We start from the raw sequence: 20,131 nt of genomic DNA, 5'->3' as shown, positions 1-20,131 counted from the left end.
TGGAAAACAGGCCTCATTCAGCTGCTCATTCACTTGATTGGAGATGAATTTTTTAGTGGCAGTTTCACACACTTTGCTTTCTGTGAATACTCTGTGATTGCAGCTTTCTCAGACGTGTGTGTTGGCAACAAGATATTCCAAAAAAGAGTTTCTCCTGATAAATCTTGGCCTAAAGCTTGTCACTTATGGGTGTCTGGGAAGAGTATTTGGAGCAGCTTTGATTCTTGTCTGTGGCATGTTTTAAATCCCTGATTGGATGAGCATAAATCATTTCCTGTATAAATCTTTGTGATTATCAAGCTCAGATTTGGTTTCCCAGCGATGGCTCTGCTTAAAATGGTGTCAAAGACACTTTTTCTAAGCAATCAATTTACTGCAATTCTTTAAAAAGAAACCAAACCAACATGAAGATCCTCTGGACACTTCTTATCTCAAGAGCTTTTATCCATTTCCTTTCATTGCCTGCATTTGTTTGTTACTTGTCCCAGTCGTGCTTAATTCCAGTTGAGATCACAGGGCCTTTTGAGCAGCATTTATCTCCCCACGTGAACACAACATTTCCAGCATAAAAGGAGCCTCATCTGGGGAGCCTGTTCTGCTACTAAATAGCACTGGAGGAATTAGATTTAGGTGAGATATTGGGAAGAAATATTTCAGTAGAAGGGTAGGGAGGCCCTGGCACAGGTTGCCCAGAGAAGCTGTGGCTGCTCCATCCCTGGAAGTGTCCAAGGCCAGGTTGGAGCAGCCTGGAATAGTGGAAGGGCTGAAACTGGATGAAATTTTAAGTTTCTTCCAGCCCCACACCATTCCATGACTCTATGAAGCAATATTGGCCATTTTTGTAGTGGATGTGTTGGGGAATGCTCACCTGACACCCCAAACTGAGGCTGGGTCTTGCTGGTACTGAACTTGAAAAATGTAAAAATGCTTTAAATGGTCTTTAATTGGTCTTCAGTTTATTGTAAGTACTCATTCTTTTCTGGCAGAGGTTCTTTTAGCTGTAAGGCTGGATCTTTTCATGCAAGAGCTGACTTGAGGATATTCTCTACCTTTGGTGGATGCCTTGTTCTTATTTCCAAGTATTAAATCCAATTTTCCCTTTCTCTTCCCTGTCCACATCCATAAATCCTTAATGATAAGAGATTTATGGAACCAATTTGAACTGGTTTGGGGTTTTGTTTTAGAATAAAATAAAACTTTTAGTTTAAACTAAAACATCCTGTCCTGGATGCACATCCCAGGCTGGATGGACCCCCTGCAGGAATTTATCCCAAATTTTCCCATTGAAGTCAATGGGGTTATTCCAGATTTTTGATAATCGGCGTTCAAGCCTTGGGATCTTCCCAGAGAAACAACCACAGAGGATCCAGCCACTGGTCTACCAGAACAATCTATTTATTCCCAAAAGAAATGGCTCCAGATGATGGACAGGAGGTTACCAGCGGGTAACTGGAAGTGTTTCCTCCTGGGGAAAACACCTCGCAGGGAAAACATTTCTTCTCCCTAACATCAGGATTGATATCCTCCTAAAAAAGTAGGAATAAAAGCAGTTTACTGAGCTCTCCCCTTTATAGCTAAGTCATTTTTTCCTTGAGGCTTAGTGCTAATTGGCGCAGCATTTAATTGTCTTGTATTTTTATTTGCAATTCATTTTTCCCAAGGATCGATGCAGTAATTCAGATAAAAGATTGGGAGCCACAGAGAATTTATCATTATGTATCGATTCCCGTGGCATCAGCAAATGAAACTCTTGTCCACACCACGAAAACATAAAGCAAAGTGGGATAAATGAAGAGTGGGAATTGCAGGGTGGATTTAAGGAGCAGTTGCTACAGTTCTGTGTGGCCTTTCTGATCCAAACAGGGAAGTGAGCAATCAGCTCTTGGCGTGCCCTCAAAAGGACTCGGAGAGCAGCAAAACAGAGCTTGGAGGGCCATTCACGGCTCTTAATTACCCAGCCACGGGCAGGACTATAAATACAGGGTGTGAAAATCTTGGATTTGATCCATGGGTGGTTATTAGATCCCAGGGGCCACCAGCAGCCTGCTTTGGTCACTAATTACACACGAGCTGATTGCATCAATCAGCTCCCTGTGCACCCAGCTGAGGCCAGTTTGGAGCTCTTCACGTGGAGAAGGGGAGAAGAAAAGGGAAATATTTCACTGGGATTGTTGGGCTGAGCTTGGTCCGCTCGGCTCCTGTGCCTGTTCCATCGGGGATTCCATAGGCCTGGAACGTGCCAGGAATGTGGCACCTCCCCAGGACCCTGTCCTGCTCACACCAACCAATCTGTGCTGGGTCAAAAACCTTGAATCAGAGCTTGCACAGGTGCCTGAGATCTGCTCCAGTTTTCCAGGAATTCCTCTGGAATCAGAGTAATTTCCTGCACAGAGCCAAAAGGGAATCATGTCACCTGTCCCCTCCCCAGTGCCCACTGATGTGTGAGCAAGCCCAGGCTCCCAGGCTTTTGTAGAACATAGATTTTGTAGAATTTATATTTTATAGACTCTATGTGTTTAGAATATATAGAGTATACACAAATATAAATATAAAATATACAAGTATAAACACATAAATAGATATATTCTCTACACAGAGTATATGTATTATAAATACACAGTGCAGAAACCTGATTTTACTTTCACTTTAATCTTGGAGCAACTAAGAATCTGATCTTACTGCCACAAACCACCAGTAAAACCCTGCTCGTGTCATCCAGAGTCTCCAGGAGGCTTTGTTTCCTGGTGATCCCATAATGTCTCGTTCCCTGAATCCACTTCAAGAGTCTTTTCCTTATCAATTTTGGGGTCTCAAAGCTTCTCCCTCAGCCTCCCGCCCCAGTCCTGGAACTGGATTTTGGAATATTTTAAGGTCCGTTGCGTTGCTCCCCTGTTGAAACCTCCGTGACAGAATTATGATGTTGTGATTTTGAAAGAAAATTGGAAATTCCTTCTGGGATTCCAGCCTGAGGAAAGTGAGCAAAACAGATCAAGGATATGCAAAAAATGTTCTAAGTCACAGTTCTAAGAGCAGGAAAATTGTTGGGCAATCCCATGAATCTCGCATTTATTAGCAGTCACTTGTCAGAATGCAGCGTGAAACCAGTGGCACTTGCATATCTGCGGTTATTAAGGAACGATTAAGGAATTTAGGGATTCCTGCAGCCCTGCCTGCCTTGACCTTGACTTCCCTCCTTGCTCCTCGTGTGTTGCGTTCCCGAGCCGGCAGCACCGCGGGATGCAGAGGGAGGGAAGGGGGAATTGGTCCCTGGAGTGATGGAGGAGCCGGGAAAATCTGGGAGCTGTGCTGGATGCAGGGCTGGGCACGGCGGGGAGGGCGGCAGCCGCCTGCGCGTCTCGAGTCTCGGGGTTAACAGCGGCATTGAAATATTTAGAAAGCAAATGTCATCGAAAGGAAATGTTGCAAAGCCCCTGCCAGCACAAATCCCGGCGCGGCTCCCGCTGGGGTGTGACGGGTTCCTCCGGAGGTGGCAGGGGCTCTGCAGGAGCCTCGGCTGCTGCTCCCCCCGCCTGCTTGTGCCCTGTCGGAGCTCACTTGGCATCTGCCAGGGAGCCCTGGCACAGGGGAGAGGTCTCCATCCCTTTCTGAATCCTGGGAAAGGCTTCCCTGCCCATCCCTTCTTTACCATCCCAGAGGAAAGAGAGAGTTAGAGGCATCACCTGCTCTCCTGTCACCAAAAAGCTGAAGGTGGAGAGGTTTTGTGAATCACCAAGGATGCCCCAGGACCCACATCCCCTTCTCGTCCCCTCAGTCCTCAGAGCTCTGTGTGAAGTCAGCTGTTCCTGCTTCCATACCCAGGAAATCCTCTCGGATTCCTCAGGAACTCTCATGAAGGATATGAGTGCCCCTCAGTCATTAGGAACTTCTTCCTTAGTTGTTCACGCGTCCTCTCCCTTTGTCACGAGCAGTTAAAGTGCCAAAGCAGCCTTGAAATGTGGAGTAGCCCCCAAAGTGCACTCCGAGCTCTGATGAGGCAGGGAATTAAAAAAAAGAGAGAGAAAGAAGAGGGGGCAGAAATCGGAAACCAGAGATTTGGGGCTCATTTATAGCCTAGCACCACTGGAGCTGCTGATGTTGTAATAATGGGACTGCTGCTGTGAGATAATTATTTCACTTTTTGTTTCAGAGCTTCAGGTGCAGTCAATCTCCATGGTGCTGAGGGGAATAAGGACTCTGTAGAAGGATGGTCCTTTCCCTCAGACAGTTGAAATTAAATGTGCCAGGAGACAGAGAGAGAGCACAGACAGAGATGAGGTGAGGAGCTGGGGTAGTTTATCATGATGGGCCACGGATGCAGCCCCAGGAAAAGCTGCTGCTTCACTGGTTTCTTCTGCAAAGGTGTTTTCAGGACAGCCGTGAAGGGGAACAAGGATTTGGCTTCATGCACACTTGCAGGGTGCTTCTCTGGACTCTAAGAAAGCTCCAAAACACCACACAAATGATAAAATAAAGCATCGGAGGGCTTGGCAGCGCTGCGTCTTTGGAAGAGACATCAGTAACTCGGCAGCCAAGAGGTAAAGGGAGGATAGGAAATGAGTAAACCAAAACAGCTGCTCCTGTCAGCTCGGCTGGGGTACCAACTTCACACCAACACTCCTGTTTTCATCTGTAATTAAAACTGCAGCGAAAACAGGGCTCCTGGAGGCTGCGTGGATCCTGCAGGGATCCTCACAGCCCCTCTGGAACCTGCAGATTCAGTGCTGCTCAACTTCTGCCAGGGTTCTAGCAGCACAGAAATAAATGAGAAACAACATCTTTGTTTTCCCAGCCCCCAGGGCAGGGATCTGGGTGGACACAGGGGCACGGAACCCAGAGCAGGCAGCTGCTGCCGTGAGCAGGGTGCAGGTGGAGGTGATGCCTGCACAGTGGAGCTGTTGTGGGAGGGCTGCTGAGCTCACCCGGCGTGAGACCAAATCCGGCCAGGGCTCATTTAGGTGCTTCCAAGGTCCCCTCCTCTCCATGGCAGAGGCGCTGCTGAGGGGATGCTGTGGGCAGCAGGAGGATGAGGAGGGGAAGCAGCAGGACGGCTCTTTAGTAGGAACGTGACTTTTAGTAGCTGCTCAGAGGGAGAACGGCATTTCAGAGCTTGTTCTTGGTTTCCTCGTGCTGCTCACTAGCGCTGCTCCCTCCTCCATGGAGCGGTTTTCTGTCCCTCTCTTCCCTTGCACCGCTCCCTGCTCGCCCCGCAGCGGCTGAGGAGAGGCAGCTGGGAGCGGCCCGGGGCTCTGCGGAGCCTCTGAACTCCCCGGTGCTGCCGGGAGAGGGGAAATGAGAGCTGCCGGGGTGTGTGCCAGGGAGGGACACCCGCTGCCGGGGTGTGTGTGTGACACCGAGGGACACCCGCTGCCGGGGGTGTGTGACACCGAGGGACACCCGCTGCCGGGGTGTGTGTGACACCGAGGGACACCCGCTGCGGGGTGTGTGTGACACCGAGGGACACCCGCTGCCGGGGGTGTGTGTGACACCGAGGGACACCCGCTGCGGGGTGTGTGTGACACCGAGGGACACCCGCTGCCGGGGGTGTGTGACACCGAGGGACACCCGCTGCCGGGTGTGTGTGTGTGACATTGAGGGACAGGACACCCGCTGCCGGGGTGTGTGTGACACCGAGGGACACCCGCTGCCGGGTGTGTGTGTGTGACACCGAGGGACACCCGCTGCCGGGTGTGTGTGTGTGACACCGAGGGACACCCGCTGCGGGGTGTGTGGCACCGAGGGACACCCGCTGCCGGGGTGTGAGACACCGAGGGACACCCGCTGCCGGGGTGTGTGTGTGACACCGAGGGACACCTGCTGCCGGGTGTGTGTGTGTGACACCGAGGGGACACCCGCTGCGGGGTGTGTGTGACATTGAGGGACACCCGCTGCCGGGGTGTGTGTGACACCGAGGGACACCCGCTGCCGGGGTGTGTGTGTGACACCGAGGGACACCCGCTGCCGGTGTGTGTGTGTGTGACATTGAGAGACACCCGCTGCCAGTGTGTGTGTGTGTGACATTGAGGGACACCCGCTGCCAGTGTGTGTGTGACAGCGAGGGACACCCGCTGCCGGGTGTGTGTGACATTGAGGGACACCCGCTGCCGGGGTGTGTGTGACACCGAGGGACACCCGCTGCCGGGGTGTGTGTGACACCGAGGGACACCCGCTGCGGGGTGTGTGTGACATTGAGGGACACCCGCTGCCGGGGTGTGTGTGACACCGAGGGACACCCGCTGCGGGGTGTGTGTGACATTGAGGGACACCCGCTGCCGGGGGTGTGTGACACCGAGGGACATCCGCTGCCGGGGGTGTGTGTGACATTGAGGGACACCCGCTGCCGGGGGTGTGTGACACCGAGGGACACCCGCTGCCGGGGTGTGTGTGACACCGAGGGACACCCGCTGCCGGGTGTGTGTGTGTGACACCGAGGGACACCCGCTGCCGGGGGTGTGTGACATTGAGGGACACCCGCTGCCGGGGTGTGTGTGTGACACCGAGGGACACCCGCTGCCGGTGTGTGTGTGTGTGACATTGAGGGACACCCGCTGCCGGGGTGTGTGTGTGACATTGAGGGACACCCGCTGCCGGTGTGTGTGTGTGTGACACCGAGGGACACCCGCTGCCGGTGTGTGTGTGACACCGAGGGACACCCGCTGCCGGGGGTGTGTGACATTGAGGGACACCCGCTGCGGGGTGTGTGTGACATTGAGGGACACCCGCTGCCGGGGGTGTGTGACACCGAGGGACACCCGCTGCCGGGGTGTGACATTAAGGGACACCCGCTGCCCCAGTGCTGCGCGCAGCCCGGCCCCGCTGCCAGTGCGGGGATGAGTGGCAGCCCTCACACGGCGCCTGACGGGGCCCAGCCCACCCCAGAGCTCCTTTGAGGAGGGATGGGAAGCCGGGATTGCCCCTGGGCTGGGGAGGGAGGCAGCAGTAAAGCCTCTGGCTGCGGGCTTTCCGTGCTTTCCCTGAGCACAGGTGTCCCTGTGTTCCCTGGCCCGCAAATCCTTGTGTCCGGGTGGGGTTGAGACAGAACTTAAGGACTGAGGACATCCTTAGCTGATGGGGGGAGCAAATAGAGCCTGAGAGAGCTGGAGGTGAGGCCAAGAACCTCAGACAGCTCAGCCTGAGAGCAGGGAGATGCCAGTTCCTCTCTTTGCACCTTTAGGTACCTCGAAGTCCCTTTTTGGAAAGCAGCCTGACCTTTCCAGGGAGTTTAGGGCACCAGTCATAAACCAGACATTTTTTATCAGAGGAAAAGGTTCCTCCCAGGAAATCTCCCCTCCTTCAGAGCCCAGCCGAAGCAGAGAGTGCAGCACCAGACCTGGTCCAAAGCGAAATCTGGGATGAGCCAGGCCAGTCGCCTCAGGAGGAGATGAACCTCACAGAAAGGTGTCCCCTGCTCTCTGCTGGCTCAGAAGGAGCCCAGGCAGGCTGCACACACCCTCTGTGCCAGGGGTACCCTCCGCTGGCACAGCTGAGCCTTGTCCTTTAGTTTTGATGCTTTTTGAGGAGAAAACCCAATTCTCCTGCTCTCATGAGCTCTCCCTGTCTCTGCACCGTTTCAGTCCAACCCTTCTTAAAAATGGCATTGAATTCCTCACATCATCCTTCACTGACAGATTCAGGGAGGTGAGGGGACTGCACCGGTCCCCCAAGAGCATCCAGAGCTCTCCCAGCCCATCAGTGGCTCATAAAATCCCCAAATCCAGGGTTCCTTTCACCTGCCTGAAGCCCTGTGACCACTGCCAGAGATGTAAAGCTGTCTCCAGGCCAGGGAAGGGGGTGAAAGGAAAGAAAATACAAGATCTAGAGGAAGCTGGTGTGTTCAGTAACCTTCAGAGTTTGTTCCTGAACAATTCTTGCTGTTATCCAGATGGGCCCTGTTCCAAGTGGATGTTCGTGTAACTCCTGAGGGGCATTAGCAGCCCTAGATCAGCATTTTAATCTTCCTTCAATTCCTATTTTCTTGTATGGCCTCTGGGGAGCATCTCGGAGCTTTTAGAGCAGTAATGGGAGATTTGAAGTGAAATTAAGGGGGCTGCTGGTGCAGAGGAGGAGATGCTGACCTCCAAAAAACAGGACTTTCCCCAAAGTTTGCTCAGCTGCTCCCAGAGCCGTGATTGCTCTGGAAGAACCTGCCTGGCAACCCAAAATGCAGACACAGCTCGACTGGAGACAAATCCCCCCCTCCCCACCAGCTCCGCGTTCTGCAGAAAGAAAACCTCCCCGCCTTCAAAGCAAAGCCCAGGTTTTCCCAAATTGGCAGGAAATGACTCATCCCACAAATATAGACTCAGAAATATCCCAGTTCTCATGCAGGTATGGCCGTGGGAGCAGTAGAAAAAGATCACTTAATTAGGGTTTTGTGGGGAAGTGTTTTGGAGGTCTCAGGTGCTCTGCTTGTCCTGTGTTGGTTTTGAGCCTCTTCAAGAGCAAAGAGATTCAAGTGAAGCCTCTGGTCTGTGATTTCCATGTGGAAAGGACTTCCTGGGACAGGAAAATTGTTGCCCACACCATCCAGCCCAGCAGCAGCTTTCTTGCCAGAGTGGCACAGGCAATTAGGTAATTAGACAGGCAATGTCCAGGTAATTAGACAGGTAATTAGGCAGCCAAACCCTGACTGACAGGAAACTTGGGTACCCTTTACTTGGGTCATAACTTCAGGATGTGTTTCCAACTGCCTGGAGAGGAGAGATTTTAGCCAAGGTCTCTCTTTCTACTCTTTAGGCTCAACTGAAAACTATTTTTCCCATGGGGGGAAACAGATAGGGAATGACAGAAGAACAAAACAAATCCAAAAATAATCCCTGCCCTTGTTTTTGTTCCATCACTGGCTCCCTTTGGCCAGGCTGCTTAACCGTGGCTGACATCCTCTCGTGGGCACAATCATATTGATTCCACTGATTCTGTTCTGGAGGATCCGCTCCAATTCCTGGGAAAACAGAAGCAAAATGAAGCTCTGCTGGACCAGGGGTAGCTGAATAGTTTGGGGATGTTTTCCTACAGAAACCCCTCAGGGCTGCTGGTTTGGGATTTTCTCTGGGGGAGAGAAGGAAGCAGAGAAATATCAAGGAAATATCAAGCTCTGTGCAAACTGATTCCCATCCCTTTGCCCCCTTTCCTGCATCCCTGCTGGGTGTAAATTTCAGCACATCCTCATCCCCCCCCCAGAGCTCCCATTCCACAGGGAATTCTCTCCTCAGCGTTGGAGAACGCCTCAGGAGGAAGGAAGCAGGCAGGGAAGGCTTTGCTGACACAGGACCTGGGGTTGATGTTGGGTTTTGGTTTTTTTTGCTCTTCCTCAACTCATCTGTGGTAGTTTCTATCAAGGATGTTTGGGTTGAATTTTCCTGATGTATTCATCCCAGATTTGGGGGGATTTGTATGATTTTGGTCTCTGCTTTGAGCTGGATGACCCTAAAGACCATCAGAACTGTCCCAACACCAAAAAAAAAAATCCCAAATAAATAAGCACAGCTCAGTCCCCTCTTCCCCATTTGGTGTCTCCCATTTTGGGGATGTGTCAGACACTGAGCTCATCCTTGCAAGCGCTGTAGAGGAGTTGTTCAACTCACCATGTGTAGATGCATTAAAAAAGCTTGATGTGTTTGTCTGGTGGGAGGAAATGCTTTCACTTAGGAGGTTCCAAGGAAAACTTAGTCCACTTTTCCCTACCGAAAAAAGATGATTTCATCAGATTTCCTTGAGTTCTTTTTTTTTTTTTTCTTTTCTTTTTATTTATTTTTGGCTTTTCTTAAAGCTTCATCTCCATGAATCGTGTGTTTATCTTTAAAATCAAAAAGAAAAACTCCCTGGCTCGCCCTGCCTTGCGCTGCCATTAAAAATTCTAAAAGCTGTGTAGCCTTAGAGAATAGCCTTTCCAAAGACATGAAAAAGAATCGCTGATTTATTTATTATTTATAGAGCTCATTATATTTTAACTCCAGGGGGTGGCAAATATAGGAGAGACTCCTTCAAACAACTTGTGGGCCCTCCAGTGGTGCTCTCCATGGTTTCTGTGCTGGAGAAGGGAGGGAAAAGCAGTCCCAGAAGAAAAGTGAAGTGAGGACAGGTAGGGTGGGCAGTTTCAGGGAGATTTGATGGACTGGGATAAGGAATAACAGGCCCAGTTTGGCCAGGAGAGCTGGGAATTGTCTGGAATGGGATTCAGGAAGTTGGGAGCTGGCACAGGATCACCCCAGCAGTGTGTGAAGGATTGGAGGAAGGAAATATTTTCCTGGACAGTGCTTGGAAACACCGAGAATTTCCAGCTCCTCTCCCCTCATCGCGCTCCTGCATCCCTGCTCCATTAAACTCCCTCAGGAAGGAACTTGCCAATGGGTCTCAGGTGGGAAATGAGCCCTGGCAGAGGAGCTGACAGCATGGGAGAGGCAGAAAAATGGCCTCAAAATCCGAGGCTTTGTGAGCAGGGGAATTGTTTGGAAGTGCACTCGGATTTCTGGTGTTTTCCCCATCCCACTGGGTTTGGTCACTGGTGTTTGCTGGGGGACAGACAGGGAGAAAGGATGGACAAAAGGAGATTTGTGATGACAGAACCTTTAAAATCCAGCTTTTTTTTTGCTGATTGTGACTCCCTATCATAATTCTGGTTAAACTTTTCCCAAATCCTGCTCGTTAGCATGATTTGGGTGGATTTATTCTGCGTCTCAGCACCATCCCTGATTATTTATGGGAGCTAATGACCGATCACAATCAACTTTGATGGGAGAAGGAGAAAAATACCCCCTCCCTTTGCCATAATTCGTAATGCAGGTGAGTTTGGGGGTGCAAATAAATGCAAGTAGGTCATAAAACACCCTGAGGCAGGGGGAGAATCTTTGTGCTCCGCCACCAGGTGTAACTCCAGCAGACTTCACGGAATGGCACCAACTTGCTGCAAGTCCTTTATCTTTAATCTGGATTTTTCCTGCTGATTAGAGTTTTCCTAATATTGGGGGGCTGCTAATTTGCGTAGATTTATGCACCCTGGCAATGTTTATGTGGGTGCACACCAGGAAAAAGGGAGGAAATGGTGTCATTGTCAGAGATGTCCTGAGCGAGGGGAGCCTCTGGAGAGGCTTTGGCTTGGGAAGCAGCTCTGCATCCAAGCTAAATTCCCTAATTCTCTACACAAGGAACCACCTTCACCTCAAAAGGGAGAAAATCAGTGAAACCTTGAATTGTGATGATATTCCAAGAGGTTTTTGCTGTTCAAATTCCATGGCAAGGGGAGAGAGCCAGCTCCTCCTGGAAGCTCAGCAAAGCACACCCCCAAATCCCACCCCACAGGACATGGGGATGATTGTCCCAGCAGCAACAGGCCTGTGCAGCCTTTCCTGATCCTAACTTTGGTTTCCCCATGGAAACTCACTCTGTGTCCTCAGCAGCTCCCGGATTTTTTCTCCTTCGGGAAAAACAAGGATTCACATCTTGTTTGTCACTGTTGTCTTGTTGCTGCTGCTGACCCGGGGATAAGGATCTGGCACAGAACATTTTATCAGCTGTAGTAAATGTTCCTTCGTTATTAATTCCATTTGGGATCAATAATTAATGCTGCTGTCTCCTTTACAATCCCCCTCGGTGGGAGAGGACGTCAGGATTTCACGGCTCTGTGTTCCTTGAAGCTCCCACAGTCCCAAAATACACAAGGGTTCCTATAGTATGGAAGTTTTTTTCCTTGTTTAGGGGTCAGCGAGATCCCAATTTATGGAGGCAAAGTGGATAATTGGGAGTAGAATTGCCAGCACAGAGAAAAGGTAGCAAAGATTGAGCAAGGATCATCCCATCCCTCCTTGGTGAGGGCCAGAATAATTCAGAGAGACTTGAGGGGCAGAAAGTGAAATTTAAATCAGTAGGAAAGCAGCAACAGAGAGGATTTCTCTGCCCAGCAAAGTCTCCCCACTGCTGAGAGTTTTCTGACCAATTCTTTTGGCAGAGATCACCAAATTCCAGGTGTGGGTCAGTGCAGCCCAAACCTCTCGTGCCCAGCGGTGATTCCAAGCTGGAACCGCTTTGTGGTCTCTTGAGCCAATGCACGTCCCTGGAGCATCTCTTACTTCAAAAATCGAAGTGATTTGGGTTCCAAATTTCCCAAAACAAATAGGGCAAGGCTCAGGAGCCAGGATTTCTTGGTTTTTTAGCTGCCTTTAGCTCCCAGCTCCCCTTGGGCCAGCCCACAGCACAGCAGGGCTCTTTCTTGGCTGCTTTTCTGAGGCATTAACCAAGAGCAGATAAATCCTAAGCTTAAGTTTATTTCTGGGACAGCAAAATGCCAAGATGGGATCTCTGTGCCAGCAGCACAAATCTCAGCCCCACTGGTGGCTCTTGGCTGTGAGTGAAGAGGGAATTTCAAAAGGTGGCAGAGCACCTGATAAAGGCTCAGTTAATCCCACATGTCCTGGTGTAAGAATGGCAGAGAGCTTTTGCACACCCTGCTGTGCCAGGCCTGCTCCTCTCCCTCAGAGGGAGATGTTTTCCTCCTTCCACATGGAGGGAAACAGAGGCAATGGGGATAAAATTTCCCCATCCATTTCTTTTCAGATGGTTTCCTTTTCCTGCTGTCTTCTCGCAGCTTCTTCCCTGCCCTTAGTCAAACCCAAGTCATTTCACTTGAAAAAAAGGGGTTTTAATTCCTTTCTGTGACAAGGTGCCACAGCACTGAGCCTGACAGCAATACTGGGATAGATATTCCAAGGCTGCTCCTCCTGGGCAGCTCTGGCTCCTGTGCCAGCCCATCCTTTATCCCAGCCACGTTTGCTCCAGTCTGGCCAAAGCTGCACAAACCCAGGGGAGACCTCCTGGAGGAGCTGAGCCTCCTCCCCTTGGCTCTGTCCCACACGTGGCTCCAGCTCTCTGTGTGTGGATAATCCAGGTCCCTGCAGAACCTGCTGGAAAAACTCCTCCAGCCTCTGTTGTTGTCTTTTGTCTGATGTTCTCCTCTTGCATCCCCAGATCTTTGCCAGTGGTGGTTTCGATTTCAGTGCCCAGGAATTCCTCCTGCTGTACCATTGTTATTTCCTAGTCCCTGGCTCTTTTGCAAAAGATCTTCAAACAAAGATCTTCAATCTCAAATTCAGAAGTTAATTCACTCAGGTGGTTGGTCTTTGCCCCACATTCGAACCCATGGATGCTCTGTGGTATAAACTGAATTAATATTACCTGGGCCATCCTCAGCCTTTGAAAACTCTCACTGGAGCATTCAGTTTTCTTTGGTTTTTGCCTCCTCCTCCACCAGAAGCATAAATGGGATTATTCCACAGCCCTCCAGTCAGCCACAGCCCCAAAACAGGGAAACAATGGAGCTCTCTGCCAGCAAAAGTGAATATGGGATTCAGAGCCTAATTAGATGGGGAGACTGGGAGCAAATATGTAAATACCGGGACGACTATTGTAAAAAATATTTTTAGTTATTTGTACTGCAGGATTTCTTGATTTGCTGCTGGGACTGGGAGGTTTATCTCTGTGGTCTCTTAAGGAAGGGGGGGAAAAATTGACATGCAAATCAAAGCAGTGATTTTGTTTTCCAAGTGTGCTGGAAAGGGGGAGGGCAGGTGAGCATCACTCAATTAAGAGGAATGTGAGGGGGGAATTAAAAAAGGTGTCAGAGATGCTCAGCAGTGTGATCTCTGAGCACCTGGATATCAACATGGAGCGATGGTTAGTGTCTGAGAGGTGTAAAATGTGGAGAGATCCAACGAGGATCCACGCTGCAGGGAACAAGCCGTGAGACCAGCTGCTCCTTTTGGTGGTTTTTTTTAATGAGTAGAACTAGAAATGCCTGGCAAGAAGTGTTTAATGAGTGCTGCCTGCGGAAAACGGAGCAAGGAATGACAGACAGGAGGCGATGAATGTCCCTTCTGCCTGGGGATCAGGACATTGCAGCAGGTTCATGTGGGACTCAGAGCTTTAAAAGCTGCTGAAACTACAGCCCCGGGCAGGAACTTGTGTTCTGTGGTGGGAAACAGAGTTTGTGATGCCCTGATTGGCAGCAAGAAAGGCAACTGGGCTTACTGGTAATGCAATTGCCAGCTCAGATCACCAGAACAACCTGTGGAAAAGCAGCTGCCTGGAGGAGAGTCTGGCCTTTGAGCAGCAGCTGAAGGAAATTGCTGTGGGCCCTCAGGGGAGGCTCTGAAGGACTGATTTAAGATGGGTCAGAGCAGTTCTTAGCCTAAATTGCTCTCTGTAATTCCTTGTCTACCACGTGCCAGCCCATCTCCGCTCTCAAATCCCAACGTCTCCCAGAACCTTTCCTGCCATGATCTCCTTTCATCCCCTTCCCTGAGCCCATCTGCTTTAAATAGAAAGCATCCTTCCCTTCTGTGGGGAAGCACAGACTCGGAGTTACCTTTAGAGGGGAAGCAGACCCTTGCACCAAAGTGCTTCTGCACTGCTGGAGCTCCAGCTCTGTCTTTGCAGCCCACCAGGGACCTCCTTCCAGACAGGAAAATGCTCAGCAGCTGCACTGCGTCCCTCAAGCACCACTGTAAGGGAAAAGAAAAAGACAATAGCATCCTTCCAGCTGGAAACTTCTGCCCCATGACCGTGTTTTCTCTGGGGCGTAATTCCTTCCAGTGAATATTCATGGAATTAGAAGGGGATTCCATCCAGAAGCCACGAACTGGCCATAATTATGCTGACTGGGATTTGTTTACCAGTGCCTTTGCTGGTTTAGTTAATCTAATCAAGTTTACTGGTGCTTAGCACTGGCAGCCCTTTAGAGAAGGAGATGCAGGAGCTTCACTTCTATTTTGGGGTTCTGTGCTCTCCACAAAGTCCCTCAACATCTGCTCACTGCTTTTCTCATCCAGCCTCAGAGGAGGGAATTGTTCATCGTTCCTTCCGAGGGCAAATCCATCTCCCATTAGGGCCTCTAAAGTGCCACGGGAATCTGGGAGGTTTTCTGGGATTCTTTGGTTTTAAACCAGGTGTTATCAGACATCACCCTCTGGAGAATGAAGGATCTTCCCTTTAGGCGCACAGGTGTCTTTAGGAGACACTGGGAAGCAGCTCAGCAGAGTTCAGGCAGGTTCAGGGTGGAAAATCTTGGGGTTTGCTGCAGGCTGAGGAGTTTCATCCTGGGGTAACCCAGAACTGCTCTTCTGGCTCAGATAAATGAGAAACCTCCCACTGAACCTGATCCATCCTTGCCTTGGACACCTCCAGATCTCCAGCCTCGTTCTCGTATTTCATCAGTCCAAGCCAGCCCTCTGTCCTTTATTTAATTCTCTGTATTTCAGACAAACTCGCTGCCTCACAAGTGATGGAATTGGGGCATGCAGAGAGGTTCAAACAAGGATTAATAATTTCTCTGGGTAATGGAAATACAAAGTTACTGTGTTAGTTATGAAGGGCAGGAGTCCCTCATGCCTACTGAACATGAGAGGATGCCGGGATGAGATTTTTGTTCTTGATTATTTCCCTCTCCTTGCAGTGCAGCTGTTCTTTAAGCAGAAGCAAATGGATTTGGGAATATTCAGTCATTACTTCTCCCTGAAATTATTTTTCTTCTAAGTATATCAAATAATAAGTGTTTCAGCAGGGACAATTTTCATTCTCTCATACTTTTTTTTTCAGAAAATACATTATTCTGTTTAGGTTCCTCTGCTCCTTTCATCATGTGTGTTATTCCATCTCCTCTCTGCAGCATCTACACATAAAATACTAGAATTATTTACTATATTTTGTATAGGCCAAGGTTACCAGAATAGAGAGATATTTTAGACTAGATATTAGAAAAAAAGAAACCTTTCCTGTGAGGTTGGGGAGTCCCTGGTACAGGCTGCCCAGAGAAGCTGTGGCTGCCCAATCCTTGGAAAATATTCCTCCCCTCATGGCCTTGCTCCAAACTCCTTTTCCTTAAAAAAACCTCACCTTCTCCGTGTTTGTGACCCCTGCGGCTGTAAAATGGGGATTCACGTTTGCTGGGGGGGGGGGGGGGGGCCTGGGAAAATCAGTTCAGTAGAGATGCTGATGCTCAGCTGTTCTGCTGATGGGCAGCCACCTCAGGTGTGTGGTTAACGTGATTTAAAGGTGCTAAAAGTGGCATTAACTGGGGCCATGAGCCAAGTGCTCACTGAGGGGGGTGTGAGGAAAGAGCTGGCCCCAAAGGCAGTGTCCCCACATCTGGGGTGTTCATGGAGCAGCTGCTCCTGGCAGATGGGCCCCTCAGCCAGCTGCCCGTGCTCTGCCTCCCCTCTGCCTCTGTTCCTGCACCTCCTCACTGATTTTCCCCCCCAAAATATTCCCCTTTTCCATTGCAGGGTGTCAATGAGGGTTGATCGCCCCAGCCATGTGTAAACCAGGCTTGATTGGGGCTGAGACCTTTCTTTTCCCCCCTAATAAAGCAGGAAATCATAAATATTGCTGAGTGCTCACCTCTGCAAGCCCAGCGGTGAATTTTCTAGCCCAGCCAGGTTGTTGCCACCTGAGGCCTGGGTGGAGGGAGGTTCTGAGGACACTGCTCAGTTCCCATCCCTCAGGGAGCCAAACAGGACTCTGAAAAAGTTCCTTGCTGCTCACTGGTGCTGAGGTCTGGCAGTGGGTTGGGACAAAGAGTTGGACACCCTCAGTGACAATCTTTAGCCAAAACAGGGCCAAAAATTGACTGACCAGAGCAAAATGAAGCACAGAATTCAGCAGATGGGGAGATGGGATAGGGGCAGGTCTGATAAAGCAGAGTCAGGCTGGAGACTCAGCTCCACACAGGCCCTGAAACGCCTGTGCCACGCGTGGCACCAGCCAGCTGAGTGTCACAGCAGGCAGAGCTGCCTGGTGGATTTTAATTAGAGTGAGACTAAATTACACGGGACTCGGCGAGCCCGTCCTTTTCAGCACGGCTTGGGGAGAATGAAAAGACGAGCATTTTCAATTTAAGGTTTAGTTAGATAATGCCTGTTGGTGCCAGTGGATTACAGAGTGGATATTAAATCCTCCAGGATTTGCAATGGGAAAGTACTCGCAGAATCCATAAGCAGGAGGGAGAGCGCGGCTGTGGAGCTGCCGTCCCCTGGAGGACCCGAGCAGGAGGAGAAAATGGGAAGTAAAGCTTCCCTTTGAAGGAAGCAGAGCACGCATGGGCAGGCTGTGGCCTTTAGAGGTTCCCCTGCTAAGGAGCTTTCCTGCTCCTGACAGCAGCCAAAGCAGGGAAAAGGGCATGGGGTTTGTCAGGCTGCTGGAGCAGGGGGAGGCAGGGCTGGATCCCGAGTGCCAGCGCTCCTGCCAGGGGTTTGGGGCCAAGGATCCCACAAAAGACCTTCTGGGAGTGTCCCTGCAAGCCCACACAGCTGTGCTGTGGTGCCTGAGCTGCAGAGACCCTACAACCAACTCTGGCCCTGAGATACTGAATAAAATCAGCGTGAGCTGATGCTGAGCTGATGCACAGGGTGATGAGCAGCTCCAATGGCAGCAAAGCAAATCCAAGCAAAGCTTGGGATCTGTGGGCCCATTTAGCCCAGCTTCAGCAGGATTTGGGGGCATCTCGGACTTGTCAAGTTCTTCCTAGAGCTCATCAAGGCCAGACTGAACCAGGTTTGGGGTGCCAGCCACGGGAAGGTTGACTGGGACCAGGTTCTAACAGGGTAAACAAACACTCTGAGGCAGAGTTTGACAGAATCTGCTTTAAATCCTCCCCAAAGCACATCCCAGAGCACGGGGTTCAGGGTCAGCAGTGCCAGGGAAGCTGCTGCTGTTGGTCCATGCCTCTGTGTCCTGATGCTGCCTGACTTCTCAGGGAGGAAGTGTTGAAAACTCACATTTACAACATTAAAACTCTTATTTACAAAACACTGAAGACCCAATAAAACCAAACAGAAAGGACAGAACATTCACCCTTCATTGCTTCATATATAAGGAGCTTTACTACTCCAGGACTGGATACGTGGCTGAGGGAGAGTGTAAGATTATTCGTTTAGAAGCACTAAAATGTGCAAATTAATTACCACAACTACCCATGCATGTTTTATCTGGCTTAAATGCTGGGCTGCTTTTTCCAGGTTAAGGGAAATGCTAACCTGTAAGGAGCTTTATCCAGGTCTGTAGCCTGAAGAGCTAAAAGCCTCAAGATCTGAGTCCTGGCAATGAAAATTCAGGAGCTATCATAGCCTTTGATTGAACATCCCAATAGTTTCATTAAGACCTCGTCCCTGTGTTTTATGTTTGCTAATTAGCAAATTCAAACACTTTATCTCCGTGTTATCTTTGTGCAAGAGAGTGGCAAATTTATGTCATTATAAAATATTGCGAGAATTTAAAGGTTCACAAGCAATTAGATTTTGTAATTCTTGTTTATGCCTCTGAAGCACTGTTCATTTTAAAACTTTATGGTTAATATGTACGAAGATAAAACAGTGGCCTGCGTTGCTCTGGTGACTGAAGTCAAGTGGTTGAGTGAGCTGAATGGATTATGAGAGCAAAATGTTTTGGAAGTGGCTGCCTTGATCCTTAGCTGGATATTGCAGGGAATTTACACCCGGGCAGAGGGTCTGTGCCCAGGTTAGTGGCATTTTCCTTGGCATCATTCCCATTAAGAAGCCCGGGATGATGGATGTGGCAGCAGGATTGAGCACAGGCTCCCTGTGCTGCCTGTCACAGTCGGGTTTCGGTGGGTTTGGGGGTAAGAAGCGATGGATGCGGTGGCAGCGGGGTGAATTCCAGGTGCCGGTCCCGGCAGGAATGCAGCGCGGCGGAGCGCTGACACCTGCCGGCAGGAGCGACCTGGGACCGGCCCCGGCAGCTGCCCCTGCCCCGGGATCCCTCCCGGGATTGTCCCTGGGACCGGCCCCGAGTCACCTCCTGCTCCGGGATCCCTCCTGGGATTGCCCCGGGAGCCACCACCTCCCCCGGGATTGTCCCTGGGACCAGCCCCGAGTCACCTCCTGCTCCGGGATCCCTCCTGGGATTGTCCCGAGACCCACCACCTCCCCCGGGATTGTCCCTGGGACCGGCCCGAGTCACCTCCTGCTCCGGGATCCCTCCTGGGATTGCCCCGGGAGCCACCACCTCCCCCGGGATTGTCCCTGGGACCGGCCCCGGCAGCTGCCTCCTGCCCCGGGATCCCTCCTGGGATTGTCCCGGGAGCCACCACCTCCCCCGGGATTGTCCCTGGGACCAGCCCCGGCAGCTGCCTCCTGCCCCGGGATCCCTCCTGGGATTGTCCCGGGAGCCACCACCTCCCCCGGGATTGTCCCTGGGACCAGTCCCGAGCTGCCTCTTGCACTGGGATCCACCCTGCGACCAGCCCTGAGACCCTCATGCCCCCGGGACTGACCCATGGACTGGCCCCGAGCCATCTCCTGTCCCCGGGATCCATCCTGGGACTGTCCACAGAGCCACCTCCTGCCTCGAGTAACCCAGCCTAGCGGCTGGCTTCCCTGTCCATGGCAGGGCTTGGAACGGGATGACCTTTAAGGCCCATTCCAACCCAAACCATGCTGTGATTCCGTGACCCAGCCCCACCGCAGAGCTGCCACAGCCGCTGGTTTCACTCCGAGTCACCCTGTGGGTGTCCCTGAGCCTTGCTCTGACAGCTCCTTTGGGTGTCCAAGCATCCCCTACACCCCCACTCCCTGGCTGGACCAGGGAGAGACCCATCACTGCTGCTCCTTAGGCAATCATGGAATAATTTGGGTTGGGAGGGACCCTTTAAAGCCCATTTAATCCAACCCTCCTGCATCAAAAAGGTTTATTACTCCATTCCAGCCCTGCTCACTGCCCAGGCCAGGAGCTCCATCACCATTTCCTGGTGTCACCGAGCCCAGGAGCGCAGGGAGTGCTCGTAACTCACTCTCCTCCTGCTCCCGTGGTGGAACTGAGACGTTCTGCAGCAGTTCCAGGACAGGAAGAAGATTTCTCTGTGATTGCTTTTTAATCACAGTAATAACAGTAATGGAGGCAATGAGTGGAATTGATGGGAAAGAGCTGAGCTCTCTCCTCTGCCAACTCCCTTGTGGGGTAAACAAGAAGGATTTACTGGCTCCTCGGTGAATTGGTGGGATCCTGGCTCTTCAGGTTGAGTGTAGGCGATGTCTGGGGAAAAATAGCTGGTGTTTAGTGCCTGGGAGTAGAAACATGCCAGGAATCCTCTGGAAATCCTCCTGCTTTCATCAGTCTGGGGATGTGAATAACC

This window comes from Corvus hawaiiensis, chromosome 25 (genome assembly GCF_020740725.1).
Source record: "Corvus hawaiiensis isolate bCorHaw1 chromosome 25, bCorHaw1.pri.cur, whole genome shotgun sequence".
In the NCBI taxonomy this organism is placed as follows: domain Eukaryota; kingdom Metazoa; phylum Chordata; class Aves; order Passeriformes; family Corvidae; genus Corvus; species Corvus hawaiiensis.
Note: the sequence above shows the minus strand (reverse complement) of the source record.